The sequence below is a fragment of the Notamacropus eugenii genome, chromosome 1, assembly GCF_028372415.1.
Source record: "Notamacropus eugenii isolate mMacEug1 chromosome 1, mMacEug1.pri_v2, whole genome shotgun sequence".
Lineage (NCBI taxonomy): Eukaryota > Metazoa > Chordata > Mammalia > Diprotodontia > Macropodidae > Notamacropus > Notamacropus eugenii.
Genome location: NC_092872.1, coordinates 448692644 through 448711041, shown reverse-complemented (window position 1 = coordinate 448711041; position 18398 = coordinate 448692644). Strand labels below are relative to the sequence as shown.

Genomic DNA, 18398 nt, shown 5'->3' with positions numbered 1-18398 from the left:
ATGTTTAATGTGATTGTACATGTATGGCCTGTATCAAATTGCATGCCATCTTGGGGAGGGAAAGGGGGGGAAATTAGAACTCAAAATCTTATAAAGGTGAATGTTGAAATAAAATAAATAAAATAAAATAAAAATAATTTTTTTTAATTAAGAAAAAGAAGAATAAGAAAAAAAGGAAGAAAAGAATGAAAGAAAAAAGTGGAATTCTACAGCTGGCACCACTTCTAAAGTCTTATGTGTAGCTCTACAGGTTTGTCTGGCACAGGTTGGCACTATGTTAAACCAGGCTTCTGGTAGTAAGCTTGAGATCCAAGATGATAGGATGGGGTTTCATCCTTGTTCCTCCCTGAGGAGGACAAAAATTTCCATAGCTCCCTGAATTCCAAATACCACCCACCCCCTGGCGCCTGAGGCTCAGAGGAAGGAGAATCATAATATAAACAAAGAGCACTGGGCTCAGTAATGGTCTTCTATCCCCTTAGAAGATCTGGGTTCAAGTTCTGACTCTTCCACTTGCTAGCCCTGTAACCACTGACCTGTCTCTTAAGTTTCAATCTCTTCATCTATAAAATGGGAATTATAAGTGCAATCCTTGAGGTGTTGTGAAGTCAACATTTTGTAAACTGCTATATGTTAATTATCCATCCCACTCCTTCAGTATATTAATTCATTGATACATCCATTCACTCAACAGTTACTGAGTTCCTGTATACCATCAGTGGTACAGAGATGTTTGGTACTGTCCTTGCTCTAAAGAAACATCACATCTCCTAATTCAGTGGAGGATACCCCTAGCTTTTGACAAACCCAATATCTAAGTCATTTAAATAAATAATTTAAAGTTAAATAAATTAATTTATTAAATTTAAATAAATCTAAGATTTGGAATGAGGGAAGCAAAGCAGGGTTTCAGGGTCTAAGAATCTTATGAGAACCCAGATCAGAACTATTATAAGACACTTGCATGTTCTGGTAAAGTATGGTAATTGCTCCCTTGTGAGCTGTTATTGCTTAAGAGAGACTACACCCACATCAAACACAACTTCCATATGTTCCAGTGCCAACAGTATTGAATTTGGAGTCAGAAGATCCAGGTTCAAATACTAGCTGTGCTACTGACTGCCTGGTCAGTCTGCCATGGCAGAGTCTTTGATTTTCTGGGTCTATATTTCCTCCATAAAATGAAGGAATTGAGAGGGTAGGCCCTTCCAGGCCTAACATTTTATGAACTATGAATAATCAATCATTAAATATTTATTAAGCACTAATTATGTGTCAGGCACTGTGCTAGGAATTAGGGCTACAAAGATAAGAGCAAAACATGCTGCCCTATGGAAGCATGGACTTTAGTGGGGAAGATAGCATGCACATTGGGAGACATTCACTAAACAGATGCAAGGTCACCTTGAACTGAGGAGGTTCCTACAGCTGGGGAAAGTAAGGAAAGGCTTCGTGCAGGAGCCGGCATTTAAACTTAGTCCTGAAAGGAACCAGGGATTCCAAGAGGTAGAGGTGGGGAGAGCACCTCACACATGGAGGACAACCAGCATGAGGCATGAGATGGAGAGCCACCACATGTGAAGAACTTGCTGCGAAGCCAGTTTGGCTGGATGGTATATGAGGAGAGGAGTAAGACTGAGTAATAGGGTTGAAAGGCTAAGTTGAGGACAGGTTGTGAAGGTCTTTAGAAGCCAAACTGAAAAGTATATTGAACACAGAAGTTACAGGGGCTCCCTCAGCAGCTCAAAAGACCTACAAAGGATCAGAGATTGATGGCCATAAGGAACCTTTGAGACTGTCTAGTTCAATTCCCTTTAATGAAGAAATAGGCCCACAGGAGTTAAGTTGCTTGCCCGAGGTAACAAGTTTGTTCATGGCTGAGGCAACATTCAAACTCTGATCCTCTGAATCCAAATCCAGTGTTCTTTCCATCATACTGTAGCATGTTACCTTGATGACTCAGTGAAGTTTTAAGCTGTTAAAGCTATTTAGGGTATTAAAGCTTAAATCTTTTGAAGTACACTTCAAAAGATCTCTGATTTCATTATAAGGGATGTTCTCTCCACACATGCAAATGTCAACTTCTCCATACCCTTAGAACATGGGTCTTGAAGAGCTGCTGTTGCCAAAATTCCTCATCCCCTAGTGACCAACCCTCTGGCAATTGTCCAATTTGCTCTAAGGAGGCTGGTTATCAAAAGACAGTCACACAGTCCATTTCTAGTGCCATCCTCAAAGTCTCACCAGCTTGGTAATACAGGTCAGAGCTTGGGCTGTGTTGATATCATCCTCTAAGGGCCAGTGTCAATTCCACACCAGAATAAGGTATTGGAGGCAACTTGGCTTATCACAAATGAAATCCTGACACACTTCAGAGGGTAGGATTTTCTGGCATTAAAAATGAGTATTGACATAATGTACAGCTCTTTGCATTTTACTCAGCCCTGAGTATGATGTCTTGGGTAGTTGCTTACCTTGCCTACCCCAAGTTCTGGCTCTGCTCCAGATGCAGGCCCTAGTAAAATTGGCCCAAGGAACCATCTAAAAAGATGAGAAGTTAGGGAAGTTGCTTCCTCATCTGTCCTCTATGATTTCACTGTTGGTATATGTTACAGCTAAAGGCAGAAGGGTAATACAGTGGATAGAGCAATGAGCCTAAAATCAGGAAGCCTTCAGTTCAAATCTGGCCTCAGCTATTCTTAGCTATGTAACCCTGAGCAAGTCACTTAATCTCTGTTTGCCTCAGTTTTTTCAACTGTAAAATGGGGGATAACAAACAGCACCTACTACAAAGGGTTGTTATAAGGATCAAATCAAGGATCAAATGAGTTGGTATTTGTGAAACACTTAGCACAGTATATAATAGTACATAGTAGAAGCTATATAAATACTTATTCCCTTCCCCAATAGTCAAGCACTCAGGAGCTGCCTGTTGCTCAATGTTTCTAACAAATGTAGACATAGCTCATGAATTCAAACTTACTCATCCTCCACCCCCAGGAGATGTTTCCTGATATAGCAATTATTGTGGACCAGGGATATTACAGAATCTTGGGGCTGGGAGGGTCTGCAAAGGCCATCTAGTCTACCTTAAGCAAGAATCGCTTATGTAACATATATCCATTCAGTCTCCACTTGACTAGCTTTAGTGACAGGGAACTCATTCTCTTACAAAACGATTCAATAAAGCATTACATGACTTTAATTTTTTTTTTTAAGTTTTCAACATTCATTTGCACAAAATTTTGAGTTCCAAATTCTCTTCCCATCTCTCCCCTCATGCCCCACAACACCATGCATTCTGATTGCCCCTTCCACCAATGTGCCCTCCCTTCTAACACCCCTCCCTTCCCTTATCCCCATCATCTCTCTTGTCCTGTAGGGCAAGATAAATTTCTATACCCCATTAACTGTATTTCTTATTTCCCAGTTGTACACAAAAACAATTCTCCACATTTGTTCCTAAAACTTTGAGTTCCAACTTCTTTTCCCTCCTCCCTCCCCACCTATCCCCACTGAGAAGGCAAGCAATTCAGCATAGGCTATATATGTATAGTTTTGCAAATGACTTTCATAATAGTCATGTTGTGTAAGATTAAGTATAATTCCCTCCATCCTGTCCTGACCCCCATTGCTTCTATTCTCTCTTTTGATCCTGTCCCTCCCCAAGAGTATTGACTTCAAATTGATCCCTCCTCCCACTGCCCTCCCTTCCATCATCCCCCCCACCCTGCTTATCCCCTTCTCCCCTACTTTCCTATACTGTAAGATAGGTTTTCATACCAAATTGAGTGTGCATGTTATTCCTTGCTTGAGCCAAATGTGATGAGAGTAAGCTTCACTTTTTCCCTCTCATCTACCCCCTTTTCTCCTCCATTGGAAAAGTTTTTTTTTTTTGCCTCTTCTATGAAAGATAATTTGCCCCATTCCATTTCTCCCTTTCTCCTTCAAATATATTCCTCTCTCGCCCTTTAATTTTATTTTTTTAGATATGATCCCTTCCTATTCAACTCAACCTGTACTCTCTGCCTCGCTGTCTCTTTCTCTCTCTATGTATATGTGTGTGTGTGTGTGTGTGTGTGTGTGTGAGAGAGAGAGAGAGAGTATAATCCCTCCAGCTACCTAGATACTAAGAAAAGTTTCAAGACTTACAAATATTATCTTTCCATGTAGGAATGTAAACAGTTCAATTCTAGTAAATCCTTTGTGATTTCTCTTTCCTGTTTACCTTTTCATGCTTCTCTTGATTCTTGTGTTTGAAAGTCAGATTTTCTATTCAACTCTGGTCTTTTCATCAAGAATGCTTGAAAATCCTCTATTTCATTGAATAACCATTTTTTCCCCTGAAGTATTACACTCACGCTGGGTAGGTGATTTTTGGTTTTAATCCTAGTTACTTTGACTTCTGGAATATCATACTAGAAGTCCTTCAACCCCTTAATGTAGAAGCTGCTAGATCTTGTGTTATCCTGATTGTATTTCCACAATACTGAAATTGTTTCTTTCTGGTGGCTTACAATATTTTCTCCTTGATCTGGGAACTCTGGAATTTGGCTACAATATTCCTAGGAGTTTCTCCTTTTGGATCTCTTTCAGGAGGTGATTGGTGAATTCTTTCAATATTTATTTTGTCCTCTGGTTCTAGAATATCAGGGCAGTTTTCCTTGATAATGTCATGAAAGATGATGTCTAGGCTCTTTTTTTGATCATGGCTTTCAGGTAGTCCTATAATTTTTAAATTGTCTCTCCTGGATCTATTTTCCAGGTCAGTTGTTTTTCCAATGAGATATTTCACATTATCTTCCATTTTTTCATCCTTTTGGTTTGGTTTTGTAATTTCTTGGTTTCTTGTAAAGTCATTAGCTTCCATCTGTTCCAATCTAATTTTTAAAGAACTATTTTCTTCAGTGAACTTTTGGACCTACTTCTCATTTGGCTAATTCTGCTTTTTAAAGCATTATTCTCCTCATTGGCTTTTTGGACCTCTTTTGCCAGTTGTTAGCTTATTTTTAAAGGCGTTATTTTCTTCAGCATTTTTTTGAGTCTCCTTTACAAGCTGTTGACTCACTTTTCATGATTTTCTTGCATCTCATTTCTCTTCCCAATTTTTCCTCCACTTCTCTTACTTGATTTTCAAAATTCTTTTTGAGCTCTTCCATGGCCTTGGACCATTGCAAATTTATTTTGGAGGTTTTGGATGCAGAAGTCTTGACTTTTATGTCTTCTTCTAGTGGTAAGCATTGTTCTTCCTCATCCAAAAGGATGGGAGAGAATACCTGTTCACCAAGAAAGTTTTTTTCCCTTTTTTGGGCATTTTCCCAACCAGTTACTTGACTTTTGGGTCCTTTGTCAACAGCAAGGTATACTATGGGGACTTGTAAGTTCTCAGTTTCTCCAAGGTGGCGCAATCAAGGGAGAGGAGTTTACTCCCTGGCCAGGCTAATGGCTGAGGTTCAGACCAGCTGCTCAATTCTTCTAGGGACTTTAAACTGAGGTTTCAACAATGAAAGCTGCCTGCTACCTTCTGAGGCCACTGTAGCCTCCACCTGCTGTTGCTGCTGTTGCCTCTGCCACTGCCTGGGATTGGGGCTAGAGGAGGACACTGCTCCCTTGTCAAGGAGGTGAAAAATCTCTCACTGATCTTTGAAGTGTATTTGTGGCCTGTGGGTTGAGAGATCTCTGAACTTCTACTACTTCTGCTGCGGATTCTGCTCCCAAGACCTGCTCTGGCCCTGCTCCTCCCTGAGCCACATGGCCAAGGCTGTGCTGTGCTCCGTTCCGTGTCTGGTGCCACAGACCTTTCCCGTTGGCCTTTCAGTTCACCCTAGGCTATCTCCTCCACTCCATCATTCTGTGGCTTCTGCTGCTCTAGAATTTGCTGAGACTCTTTCTTTACAGACATTTTATGGGCTGTGGGGGAAGAGCTAGCAATGACTCTAATTGTTACATATTTTTCCTTTATGTAAATTAGGCCAAAATCTACCTCCCTATGCCTTCCACAAATCATTCCTAGTTCTTCTCTCTGCTTTCCTTGGTTGTACCAAGCAGTACCAGCCTAATCCTTCTTTTACCTGACAACCCTTCTTATTTCAGTGCAATTGATGTTTTAGCCCAAAATCAGGACTATACATTTATTCCTACTAACTTTTATCATATAAAGGACATCCCAACATCTTAGGCTATCCCCATGAGCCAGGTCACTATGGCACACTCAGCATTGATCCCTAGTCATTGTACTGGCTACCACCCTACCCCCTGTCTGAGGTGATAGTTCTATTTGATCACCATCTTTCCTGCAATTGTTACCATTTCTATAGGGTGGCAAAATGTCCAGAGCACTTTCTTCACAGCCCTGGGAGGTGGTTGAGGAAGTGGAATCTTATAAAGATGCAAAGACTTGCCCAAAGTCACACATCTAGGACATGAACTCTGTGTGTGTGTGTGTGTGTGTGTGTGTGTGTGTGTGTGTGTGCGTACATGCTCTGTCCAGACAATCACATTTTCCTGTCCTCTATAGTATGCTGAGAGCTGCTGTGCTGGAGCAGAAGGAGCCCTAAATTAGAAATCTGGACATCTGCATCTGAAACTTTGATATTTATTAGCAGTGTGACTTTGGGCAAGACTCTCTTTATTTCTAAGCATATTTTCTCGGTGGTAAAGTGGGGACAGAAATTCCTTACTATCTTTGCTGTGGCAAGGATCAAGTGAGAAAGAAGTCTTTGGGCTGAACTGAAGGGAAGTACATTCTCTGTGTCTATCTGTTTGTATCTTTTTGGGTCTCTTTGTTGTAAGTTTCAAATAAGATAAATATTTACAGTATAACCTCTAACAGATAAGGATTATACTTTTCAAAAATAAATTTTATTGATATCTTTTGTTTTAATACTACTTTAATTTCACCTTATTTCTCCTTTTCCCCTTCCTGAGATCTATTCCATATGACAGACTTTTTTCTTAACTTAATATTTGTTTTCCCCCAATTGCATGTAAAAACAATTTTTACTACTTGTTAGTTTTTGTTTTTTAAGGTTTTGAGTTGCAATTCTATCCCCACCTTCCTTCCACCCACCTTGAGACAAAGTAACCACATATAACATTTCCATATTAGTCATTTTGACAGACTTTTTTAAAATGAGAGGAAAAAGAGGGTGAAATCAGAAAAAAACTGATCAATACATTGAAAAAACATTTGAAAATATATGCAGTGTCCCACACCCGCGGACCTCTGACCTCTGCAATGGGATGGAGGGAGGTATTGACTCATTTTTCTTCTTTGGAGCTTTGATTGTTCTTTTTAATTTTGCAGGATTTTTTGTGGTTGTTGGGTTTTTTTCAGTTACATTGTTGCAGTCATTGTACACAGGGTTTTCTTGGCTCTGCTTACTTCACTTTGCATCAGTTCAGCTTAAGTCTTTCTATACTTCTCCATGTTCTTACAGCACAATAAGGGCCATCATTTCTCTAAAACTCTCACTCAAAACTTAACAAAATACTCCACATTTAATTATTGAATAATTGAATTGTGTGTAAAATACTACATAAATATCACCTATTTAATAGTTGGCTATATTTCTACTAGTGGATTGTGCCTTGAAAGACAGTGTGCAGTAGTGAATAGCAAGCAAGCCTCAGAGTCAGGAGAACCTAGGTTCAAGTCCTACCTCTAACATACTGACTAGCTGACCCTGGTCAAGTCACTTAACTTCTCAGAGTTCCTGGCAACTCTAAGACTCTAAGTTGTAGAACAGATGATCTACGTTGATAGAAGTCAGTTCCCTACAACAATGGAATTATAAGTCAGGTCCAAAAAAATAGATTCTTAATAATAAATTACTAATACAAAATAATTGGTGTTTTGTTACTATTATTATTATTTAACACTACTATTACTACTACTATTACCATATCTGTGAGCCCTCTAAGATTTCTGAGGCAGAGATTAGGGAGCTGAGAATAGTCCAAATTGCCTGGAGCCCAAGGGGCATGTTGGGGTGGAGAGGGAAAGCAGCAGAGCACAACCCTTTTGCAAATGGAGAGCATTAGTGCCTGACCTCCTAGGAAAGGCTGCTTTGGAGTGGGTTAATTAGTTCTGGGAACTAAATGGTTGGCTCCTCATTAACTGTTATCACTTTGTCCTGCTCGTTAAGAAATGATTCCTGACAAAGAAGAGTAAAGGTTATGAGACTGGAGATATTGAAGAATGTTTTAGTGTTTTCCACCACCTCTAGCCCCAGCCCACCCCCAGTGGGTTCCTATCAAGGGACAGTGTTGTCTTGACCTTAATTGAAATGGGGTTATAGAGACCTAGATGCTCTAAGCTGCCCCCCCCCCCCCCAATCCGTTCTATGTAGCAAGCCAGCCAGTGACTCCTCTGGGGAAGGGAGAAGGGGAAGATTATAAGTATTTATGTAACACCTACTATGTGCTAGGCACTGTGCTAAACAAATATTTCATTTGATCCTTGCAACAACTTTGTGAGGTTGGTAACTGTTAATTTTACAGTTGAAGAAAATGAGGCAAACAGAAGTTAAGTGACTTGCCAAAAAGAGTCACATAGGTAGTGTCAGGTCAGATTTGAACTCAGGTCTTCCGGACTCCACACCCAGCACTTTATCCACTATATTACCAGCTGCCTTGTGATGATGCTGAGTAGGACTTTGCAGGATTGGTGTCCCACCCCCAAGACCATGCAGAGATTAGTGAGAAAAATAAAAAAGGTTGGGGGAGCAATAAGAAAGGGAAGTGAAGGAGTGACCATCTCTGTGTGTGCATGAGTGGGGGTATGTCCATTAACAGTGAAACTAGGAATATTTTTTATTGCGTTAGAACAGTTTGTGGTGGGAATTTGGGGAAATGACCCAAGGTTTTGCAGATATAAGTGGTATATGTGGAATTAAGGCTGTTGTCTCTCTATCTACTGTTCTCTTTACTGTGCCATAGGATTATAGACTTGGGAAACTAGAAGGAACCCTAGAAACCTTCAAATACAACCCCTTCATTTTACAAATGAAGAAACTAAGGCCCAGAGAAGAGTGATTTACCCAAGATTACAGCTCTAATAAATATCTGAGATGGGAATTGAACTCATGTCTTTTTGACCTCAAGGTCAATGCCCTATCCGCTATACCACACTGTCTCTCCTTGTTTTATGGATGATGAAGCTAAGCAACATCCAACTAACAATTACCCACTCTGAAGATAAGCAGAATAAATAGAGTTAGAGGAGATAATCTAACAATTAAGGCTATCCTGGTGAGGAACAACCTATCTCCAGAGAGAAAGGGCTCCTTCTTATTGAAGATCATTGAGCAAAGTAGATTGACCATGTGCCAGCTATGTTATGGATGGCATGGTTAAGGTACCATTAGACTAGCTGGTCTTGGATGTTGTCCAGTGCTGAGATTGGGTAGTAGACTCCACACTATGATGAGAAGAACCTTAGGGGAGGAACAGGGTGGGGATTTTTAAAGAAAACAAGAAATGAGCCTAGTAATAAGGAGCCAAGTCTGGGGTGGAGAAAAAGAGATGAGGGTGATGGAATGGGCAACAGAAATGATTAGCCCATGAGAGGGGAAAGTCTGACCAGTGACCCAGAAGAGGTTGTAGGGAAAGGAGACCCTTAAGACAGAATAGAAACTTGGGAAGGTGAAAAAGAAGAAGGGGTAGCAGTTGCTCCTCAGGTCAGTAGAAGTTCAAGAGCCAAAATTGTAGCTGTTGGAGAGACAGTTCCTCCCAGGAAGGAAGTATCCCCTACTGAACACTGAATACCCTATGCTAGCAACATCTTCAATACTTGTGTAGAGAACTTTCAGCATTTCTGTATGTGTGCCTGTGTGTATATTCATGAATGCAAGTATGCCTGTCTGTATCTCTATTTATATGTAGCATTGTGTTGTCTTTGTGTGTTGTGAGGCATTATTCATCACAGGGTACTGAATATAATACATGCTTAATAACTCTTTGTTGATTGAATAAGTGAATGTAGCCCATCCCTGGACTAGAAATATAGGACCCTTGCTGTGGCTTCCCAGAAACAGGAGAGAAAGAAGCAAGTAAGGACCAACTGTGTGATAGAAAAAAGTTCTGGACTTGGAGATGGAAGACCTGTGATCAAAACTTAGCTCCTGTGGGATTTTGAGCAAGTTACTTCACTGATGTTGTTTTCAGTTTCCCCATTTGTAAAAATAGGTGTTTTAGTTCAGCCCAGTACCTTCATGGACAATCCAGTCTCCATTTGACTACCTCCAGTGATGGGGAACTCACTATCTTTTGAGGTAGCCTAGATGAAAGATGATCAAGAGAAAAATAAAAGGAGCAGACAGGAGGCATTTTAAGGTTAAAGCTGCAAACTGGTCTGAGATAGTTTAAACTGATCTGAATTGGTTTAAACTGACTGTGGCCTGATTGAACCAGTTACAACTGGTTTTAGCTAGTTTGAACGGGCCTTAGCTAGTTTAACTGGTTTGAACAGGTCTAAGTTATTCTAAATCAGTTTAAACTAGTTTTGGCCAGCTTGAACTAGTTTCAACTAGTTTGGGCCAATTTAAACTGGTCTGCATTTGAACTGGGCTGAACTGGTCTAAACTTGTTTTGAACTAATCTGAAATGATTTTGGCTGGTTTTAAGTGGTCTGAGTTGGTCTAAACTGCTTCTTTTAAAGTTTAAACTTGCCTGAACAACAGTTCAGGCAACCAATTTAAATTAGTTTTTTGATGACCGAGCCAAAATAGCAGAGTAAAAGCAGGGACTTCCCTGAGCTCTCCCTCAAAGCCCTCCAAATACCTGTAAAAAATGACTCTAAACAAATTCTAGAGCTATAGAACCCACAAAATGACAGAGTGAAACAAATCTCCAGCCTAAGACAACCTGCAAAGTTGACAGGAAGGGTCTTTTGCACTGCTCAGGGAACAGAGCACAGTCAGATGTGGGTCACACTAGATGATGGATAAGTAGATAGATAGATGATAGACAGATAGATAGATAGATAGATAGATAGATAGATAGATAGATAGATAGATAGATAGATAGATAGATGGCATAGGGTGAGTTTAACATGAAGGGATGATGTTTAAAAAATAAAATTAAGAGGTAAGAAAGGACTATTTTGGGAGAAGGAGAAAGGGATAGAATGGGATAAATTATCACACATAAAAAAGGCAAGAAAAAAGTTTCACAATGGAGGAGAAGAAGGCGGAGGTGAGAAGGAATGAGTGAACCTTACTGTCATCGGATTTGGCTTAAGGAGGGAATAACATACACACTCAATTGGATATCTTACCCTACAGGAAAGTAGGGGGGAAGGAGATAAAAGGGGGGAGATTGAAAGAAGGGAGGGCAGATTGGGGAAGGGGGTAGTCAGAAGGAAACACTTTTGAAAAGGGACAGGGTCAAAGGAGAAAATAGAATAACTGGGAGGTGGGATAAGATAGCCTTTCCCAACATGACAATTTTGGAGGTGTTTGGTATAACTACACATGTATCCCTTCTCAATGGGTGTGGGTGAGGAGGGAAGAATGGAGAGAATTTGGAACTCAAAGTTTTAAAAATAAATGTTAAAAAAATGGTTCTTACATGCAACTGAGAAATAAAATATACAGGCAAAATGGAGTAAATAAATCTATCTTGCCCTACAAGAAAGTGAGAGGGAGGGAAATAGGGGGATGATAGAGGGGAAGGCAGACTGGAAGAAGGGGTAATCAGAATGCATGCCATTTTGAGGTGCTGGGAGGGGAAAGATGGGGAGAAAATTTCGAACTCAATCATGTGGAAATGAATGCTGCTAGCTAAAAATAAATAAATTCTTAAGAATAAATAAATAAACCAGTTTTGGCCAGTAAAAAATGGTATGGATCAGTTTAAAATAGTTTGAGGTGGTTTAAACTGATTTTGGTTGGGTTTAACTATTTTTTTGGTTTTAACTGTTTTTTTCCTGACTTTAACTGATTTGGGGCAGTTTAAACTAAACTAGTTTGGGGTGGTTTGAACAGATTTTAACTGGTTCTTTTTTTTTCTGGTCCTAACTGGTTTGTGGTCATTTTAACTGGTTTTGTTTTTTCTGGTTTGAACTAGTTTAGGGTAGTTTTAACTGTTTTTTTCCAGTTCTAACTAGTTTGGGGAAGTTTTAACTTTTTTTTCCAATTTTACCTGGTTTTTAACTGGTTTGGGGTGGTTTTAACTGTTTTTTTTCCTGGTTTGGGGTAATTTTAACTGTTTCCCCCAGTTTAAACTGGCTTTAACTGGTTTTGGCTGATTTGAACTGGTCTGGACAGGTTTAAACTCATTTTAGTCAGTCTCAGCCTGTTTTACTCAGTTTGAACTGGGTGGGTTGTTTTTGCCAGTCTGAACATCGTCATTCTGAGATCCTTGACCTCTCATCACAGGTAAAACAAGTCTAATCTCTGTTCCACATAAAAACCCTCCAAATATTTGAAAACTGGGAGATAAGTTGGCCAGGGTCAAACATCTTTTAGGTGGAAGAGCTGTTATATGATCCCAGGTTATTAGATCATAGTTCTTACACCAGAATCATGACTGAGGGATAGGATTTGAATCCACGTTCTCTGATTCAAGGAGCTTTATCAGCTTCATCACTATCCCCCCCATACATTAGGATGATTGTTTCCTTCCTGACCTCTCTTACTCCTCACTCTTTCAATCTTTACTCAAATGAATGTCCTAATGTTCTTATCAGAACTGAGTACCCTTCCCCAGAACCAGCTGGCCCCTTTCCCAGGAGACCAGGTCATGCCCCCTCTGAAGCCTCCCTTGATCCACTCTTGGACCCTCGCTCTGTGTAGGGGAATGTGATGAAAAACAAGCAGGTCTCCACTGATCTGGGCTTCAGAAATTTCTTTTTTTGATTAAACCTCCTTTATATTGCATCTAAGTTTCTTGGGGACTATTCTTTTATGTCATAGAACAATCAGGGGGTACAATGGAGTTGAGTCTCTAATCTGGCCTGACCAGGATAGCATTGTGTGTCCCCTTAAGGAGTGAGCGGAAGGAGTTATTAAGGGACCAATGGACTTATGAAAAACTCTTGTATCCAGATGGGACCAACCTTTGTAATCACAACAGTTACTACTTCTTTAAGAACAGTTTACAAAGTACTTTCTTCGTAAGAACTTTGTGAAGTAGATTGTGTGAAGGCTATGTTTGTTTTACAAAGGAAAAAATGGAGACCCAGGAAATATGGCTTGTCTTAGGGTCACATAACTTATAAGAACCAGAAGTAGGAGCCTCTACGAATGGGGAGCTAGGCACAAAGTAGATCAAAACTCCTATTAATCTGTGCCTATGAGGGGCTGTTGTACTTCCAGCCTGAGCAAGATAGGCAGACCCAGTATTCCTCCTCTCCAACTCCCTGACAAAAACAAAAAAGAAAATGGTTTAAGTTTTCCTGGATGTGTGAAGAGATTTACAATGGGGCTTCCATATACTCTCTCCCAGTCCTCCTTCTGACTAGAAGCATGTTTGCAAGGTACCTTTCTAGGACTCAAACCCAAGGTTCCCAGAGTGCTAAATGGCCCATAGAAGAATCTATTGAACCAGGTTACCTCAGAGAAACATAGATTTGGAATTGGAAGGGACCCTGGAGGCCATTTTGTCCATTCTCCTCAGTTCATAAATAAGGAAAGTAAGGTTTAGGGAAGTGATGCTGTGTGCCCAAGGACATACAAGTAGAAAGCAGTGCTGAGATCTGAACCTAGGTGCTAAATCCAAGCATCCATCCATTGTTACACCACATTGCCTCCCATGATACCATAATATGGCTTGGTTATCACGTCTAAAAGCCTTTGTAGTGAAGTCAACCAATCACTAGGCACTCATGTACCCACTAGTGAAATAAAGACAGAAACAATACAGCCTCTGCCTCCAAGGAGCATAAGATGGCATCACAGCCCCTACAAAGTAAAGACACAGATAAGGCCATGTGCTGCTTATAAGGCTCAGCAATACTCTCCCACACCCAAATGTTCATCCACACACATTCCAGGATAGGGAGGAGAAGGGAAGGAGAGAGCTGTGCCCATCTCTGACCCCACACCCTACTTGAAGGACTCTGTTCTGGTTTGTCCTCTATCCTCCCCTTAACCTCACTCTATAAACTCCTTATTATTCCTACCCAGCAGAAACTGATACAAGGAAGTCAACCCTGCCCAAGGGATAATAACAATAATTGTCATCATTTTATAATAATAATAATAACAACTTGCATCTCTACACTGCTTTAAAATTTGATTTTGGGAGGCAGGAATATAAGCATTATCATCCCCATTTTATAGATGAGGAAACTAAGGCCTAACAAGAGGGGAGTGGTTAGCCTGAAGGCAAATAGCCAGTAAGTGGCAGAGCTGGATCATGAATGTGGGTTTCCTGATTCCCTGTCCAGTGCTCTCTCCATAGGACCCACTAAGCTGCTAGTATAGGCCTGGGGTCTGGCAGGGTTGGTGTCACCTTGAGAAGAGTTATTGGGGAATGCAAAATCCGACCTGAAACCCCATAAAGCGAGGGAATATTACACGCAAAAGGCCACATGGTGAGGAAACTAATCTGAAGGGACAAGAAATCAATGGAAATTTCTATTTAGGTCAGAAATCAATAGGAATTTCAAGGTAGGAAAAGGGGGAATTACTTACCTTTAATTTGAGCTCTCTTCAAGTATACTCTTTGGTGAGGCCAAGTGTCTGAGCTCCCAGGAGCCAAGGACAGGGCAGGCCAGGGCTGTAAGATCCTTTGTGGGCTCATTCCAAACTTGTTCCACTTCACACAGATCCATGTGCCCTACAATATCCCCAGCTCCTACCAGGTTAAAGCAAGACTCTCTTTAGAGACCCCCCACCAAAAGGGATCTCAGGGTCTGTGTCTATTAGCCTTGTCAGTTGGATTTTGGGGTGGGATTGGGGCCCTCTGACTTTCTAGGGTGGGGTAGTGAAAAGCGCTGTGGGTTTGGAGTCAGAAGATTTGTTTCTCACTAGCTAGGATAATACTCAGCTGGGAGTTACAGTGGTTAGAACATCAGACATGAAGTCAGGAAGACCTGACATCAAATCCAACCTCAGATACTTACTAGCTCTATGTGACTCCTAGTAAATCACTTTGCTTCTGTCTGCCTCAGTTTCCTCAGTTGTAAAATGGAAATGATACAGCATCAACCTCCCAGAGTTGTTTAAATGATCAAATGAGATAATATTTGTAAGGTACTTAGCATGCTGTCTGGCACAGAGGAGGTGATTAATAAACGTTTCTTTCCTTCCTGTGGACCTGGGATTCAAATTTTCCCATCTGTAAAGTTAGGGAGTTAGACTAGATACTATCTAAGGTCCCTTCCAGCTCTTACATTCTGGTATTCTAGTTTTCTTGGGTCCTCAACATATGTCTCAGTCTAAGGGCTCCACACAACCCGAGACTGAGTTTGAGACCCTTCCAGTCATAGAACATAGAATATCAAAGCCAGGGGGGCCTCAAAGAGTTCTCAGATGAAACTCAGATCAAGAGGAGTGAAGCAACTTGCCGAGGGTTAAACAAGCTTTAGGGAGCAGAGCAGGGATGATTGATTCATTCTCAGGTCTCCTCACTCTGAGGAATTACCCAGTCCATAATGTCAGTCCAACCACAGCAGTTAGGATTTTAGGTAAGGTGAGTAGAGTAATGCTGGCTCTAGCCCCAGGTCTGCCAATTAACTTCCTGTGTGACCCTGAGTAGGTCCCTTCCAGTCTTTGAGTCTCAGTGTCTTCATCTGAAAAATGGGGGTGATAAAATCTGAACTACTAACTTTGCAGTGCTATTGTGTAAAAAGTGTTTGTAAACCTGAAACTACCACAGAAATTCAGGTCGTTATTGTAAGAGTAATTATAGAGGAGAGAAAAGGGAGAAGAGGAAAGTGAGGGGGAAATACAAAATCAAGAGGAAGGAAAAGAGAGGAGGATAGAACCCAAAGAACAAAGGAGAAAGCAAAGGAGATGGGAGGAAGATGTCAGGGATTTGGGAGAAGAGGGAAAAGAGTAGATGGCGATCAAGGGGTAGAGGGAAGGTAACAAGATGAGAAGAAAGAAAAGGAAAGAAATAACAGTTCTCCTAGTAATGGCTCACATAAATATCTCCAGGTGGTCCTGATATCATCCTAACTCCACTATTTTGTTGTTGTTTAGTCCTTTCAGTTGTATCTGACTCTTCATGACCCCACTTGGGGTTTTCTTGGCAAAGACACTGGAGTGGTTTGCCATTTCCTTCTCCAGGTCGTTTTAGAGATGAGGAACTGAGGCAAACAGGGTTAAGTGACTTGCCTAGTGTCACACGGAGAGTAAGTGTCTGATGTTGTATTTGAACTCATCTTCCTGACTCCAGGCCCAGTGCTCTCTATCCACTATGCTACCTAGTTGTTCCTATCCCTTTCTCCGATCTACAGGTTCTCAGTCAACTGTTGTCCTTTATGCTTATTGCAACCGGTTCAAGTACAGGGCAGAAAAGAGGGCTATTTGGATTGTCCTCTCCCACCTCAGGCCCCCTTTTGGTCATCAAAAAGATTTTCCACCAAGCAGAGTAGAGTCCTAGAAAGGTATGTGGTGGAACCATTATTGGCCTTAACTGTAAATCTGTTCAGTCCCAGGTTCCCATATGGCACAATTGCATGTAGATATACACACAAGCTGACTCTTTCTGATGGTGGTAGGGGGCAATGTTACATCTAGGGGCCTTACATGCTCCAAATTTGATGGGGCAGAATCTCAAACAATTGTCTTATCAAAGGAACAACTGAGGAAATGAGAAACTAACATCATAAACTCTTCTGTATTAGAAGACTAACCCTCAGCTCCTGCTATCCCAGCTCCATGAGGTATTTAGAGGTACTTCAAATATAGTTTATGTTTAATTCCTTGGTATTCTCTTTGAGATCAGAGACCACTCAACTTTTATCTTTTCATTCCCAGAGAACCATGGACATTTAGCCCATATTCTGTGCTTCAAATATGTTGAAGATCAGCGTACAAGGTGTCAAAGGGAGAGAAAACAGACACATACATGACTATCCAGGTCATCTTCCCATAGGCAGCATATAGAACCATGCCCACCTCAAAGAGGTTCACTGGGACTTCTTAAACTAGCCTTCCAGTTTTTCTTCCTGCTTCAAGTCTCATCCAACTTCAGTCCATCCCATTTTCATTTACTGAAGTGATTTTCCTAAAGTACAGATCTGATTGTGCCAACCCATCTCTACTCAGTAAGCTCCAGTGGTTCCCTATTACCTCCTTGATTAATAGGAATTCCTCAGTTTGGGATTTAGAGCCCCTCACAACTTGGACCTTTCCTTCCTTTCCAGTTTTCCTATACTTTATTTCCCTCCACAGACTCTAAAAAACAGCTATACTGGCATCCTTGCTATTCCTTGAATAGGACAGTCCATTTTCTGACTTTTGACTAACTGATTCCCATGCCTGGAATACTATACCTCCTCATCTCCAGCTCCTGGGTTCCCCGACCTCCTTCAAGATGGCTCAGGTTGGAATGCTCATCTGTTGGGGAATGGCTAAAAAAGCTGTGAAATAGGATTGTGATGGGATTCTACTGTACTATAAGAAATGATGAGCTGGTTGATTTTAGAAAAACATGGAAAGATTTGTATGAAAAAATGAAGAGTGAAATGAGCAGAACCAAGAGAATATTGCTAACACGAACAGAAACATTGTTTGAAGAACAACGGTGAATGACCAATTATTCTGAGTGTTATAAATACTTAAATCAAATATAAAGACCTATGAAGGAAGATGCTACCCACCTCCAGAAGAATAACCAATAAATAGAAGTATGTATAGTATTGTTTTACATTGATCTGTGTCAGATAGTAGCCTTCTTTAATTTGGGGTGGTGATGGGGGGAAGGAGACAGTTCAGAACTTAAAATGTAGGCCCTCAAAAGTAAATTAAAAATGTCAATAAAAATAGCTCAGATCCCATATTTTACAACCTAACCGCTAGTGCCTTCCTTCTAGGGTAACTTTCATTTATTTAGATATGTACATAATTATTTGCCTATTCTCTCCCCAACTAGACTGAGAGTTCCTTGAGGGCAGACTGTGTTTTTGCCTTTCTTTGTATCCACAATGCTTAGCACATTGCCTAGCACATAGCAAGCACCTAGTAAATAGTAATTACTCAATAAATGCTTGTTGAGTTGCTGATTGATTCCAAATGATGCATAGATAAATGTCCTTTCCAAGTGTCCAAAGCTTCCATGGGCCTGAATATGTCTCTGGAAATAAAAAATGCTCTATAGTTGCTGCCAGTCATTATATTCAAAGAACTATTCCTCTTCCCTAAATCTCCTAGCTATTATCTATTGTCAGCTCACCTGTTTTCCCAAAGCCATGTATTAAGTACCAAACACAAAGCCTTCAGAAA

At 40.7% G+C, this 18398-nt stretch overlaps 1 long non-coding RNA gene across 2 annotated transcripts in view; it reads right to left on the bottom strand.

Annotated features, from left to right (window-relative positions):
- The window catches only part of LOC140526634 (uncharacterized), a 31439-nt gene extending 13784 nt beyond the window's left edge, over window positions 1-17655 (bottom strand). The window contains exons 1-3 of one of the 2 annotated variants that reach the window (XR_011974455.1): window positions 17450-17654; window positions 14640-14802; window positions 13156-13363 (exon numbers count right to left, since the gene is read on the bottom strand). This is a non-coding gene — a long non-coding RNA (uncharacterized lncRNA). Of the gene's footprint in view, window positions 1-13155; window positions 13364-14639; window positions 14803-17449 lie in introns of those variants that run through there. The other variant, XR_011974457.1, reaches the window with a different exon arrangement.
- Window positions 17656-18398: the final 743 nt, after the last annotated feature.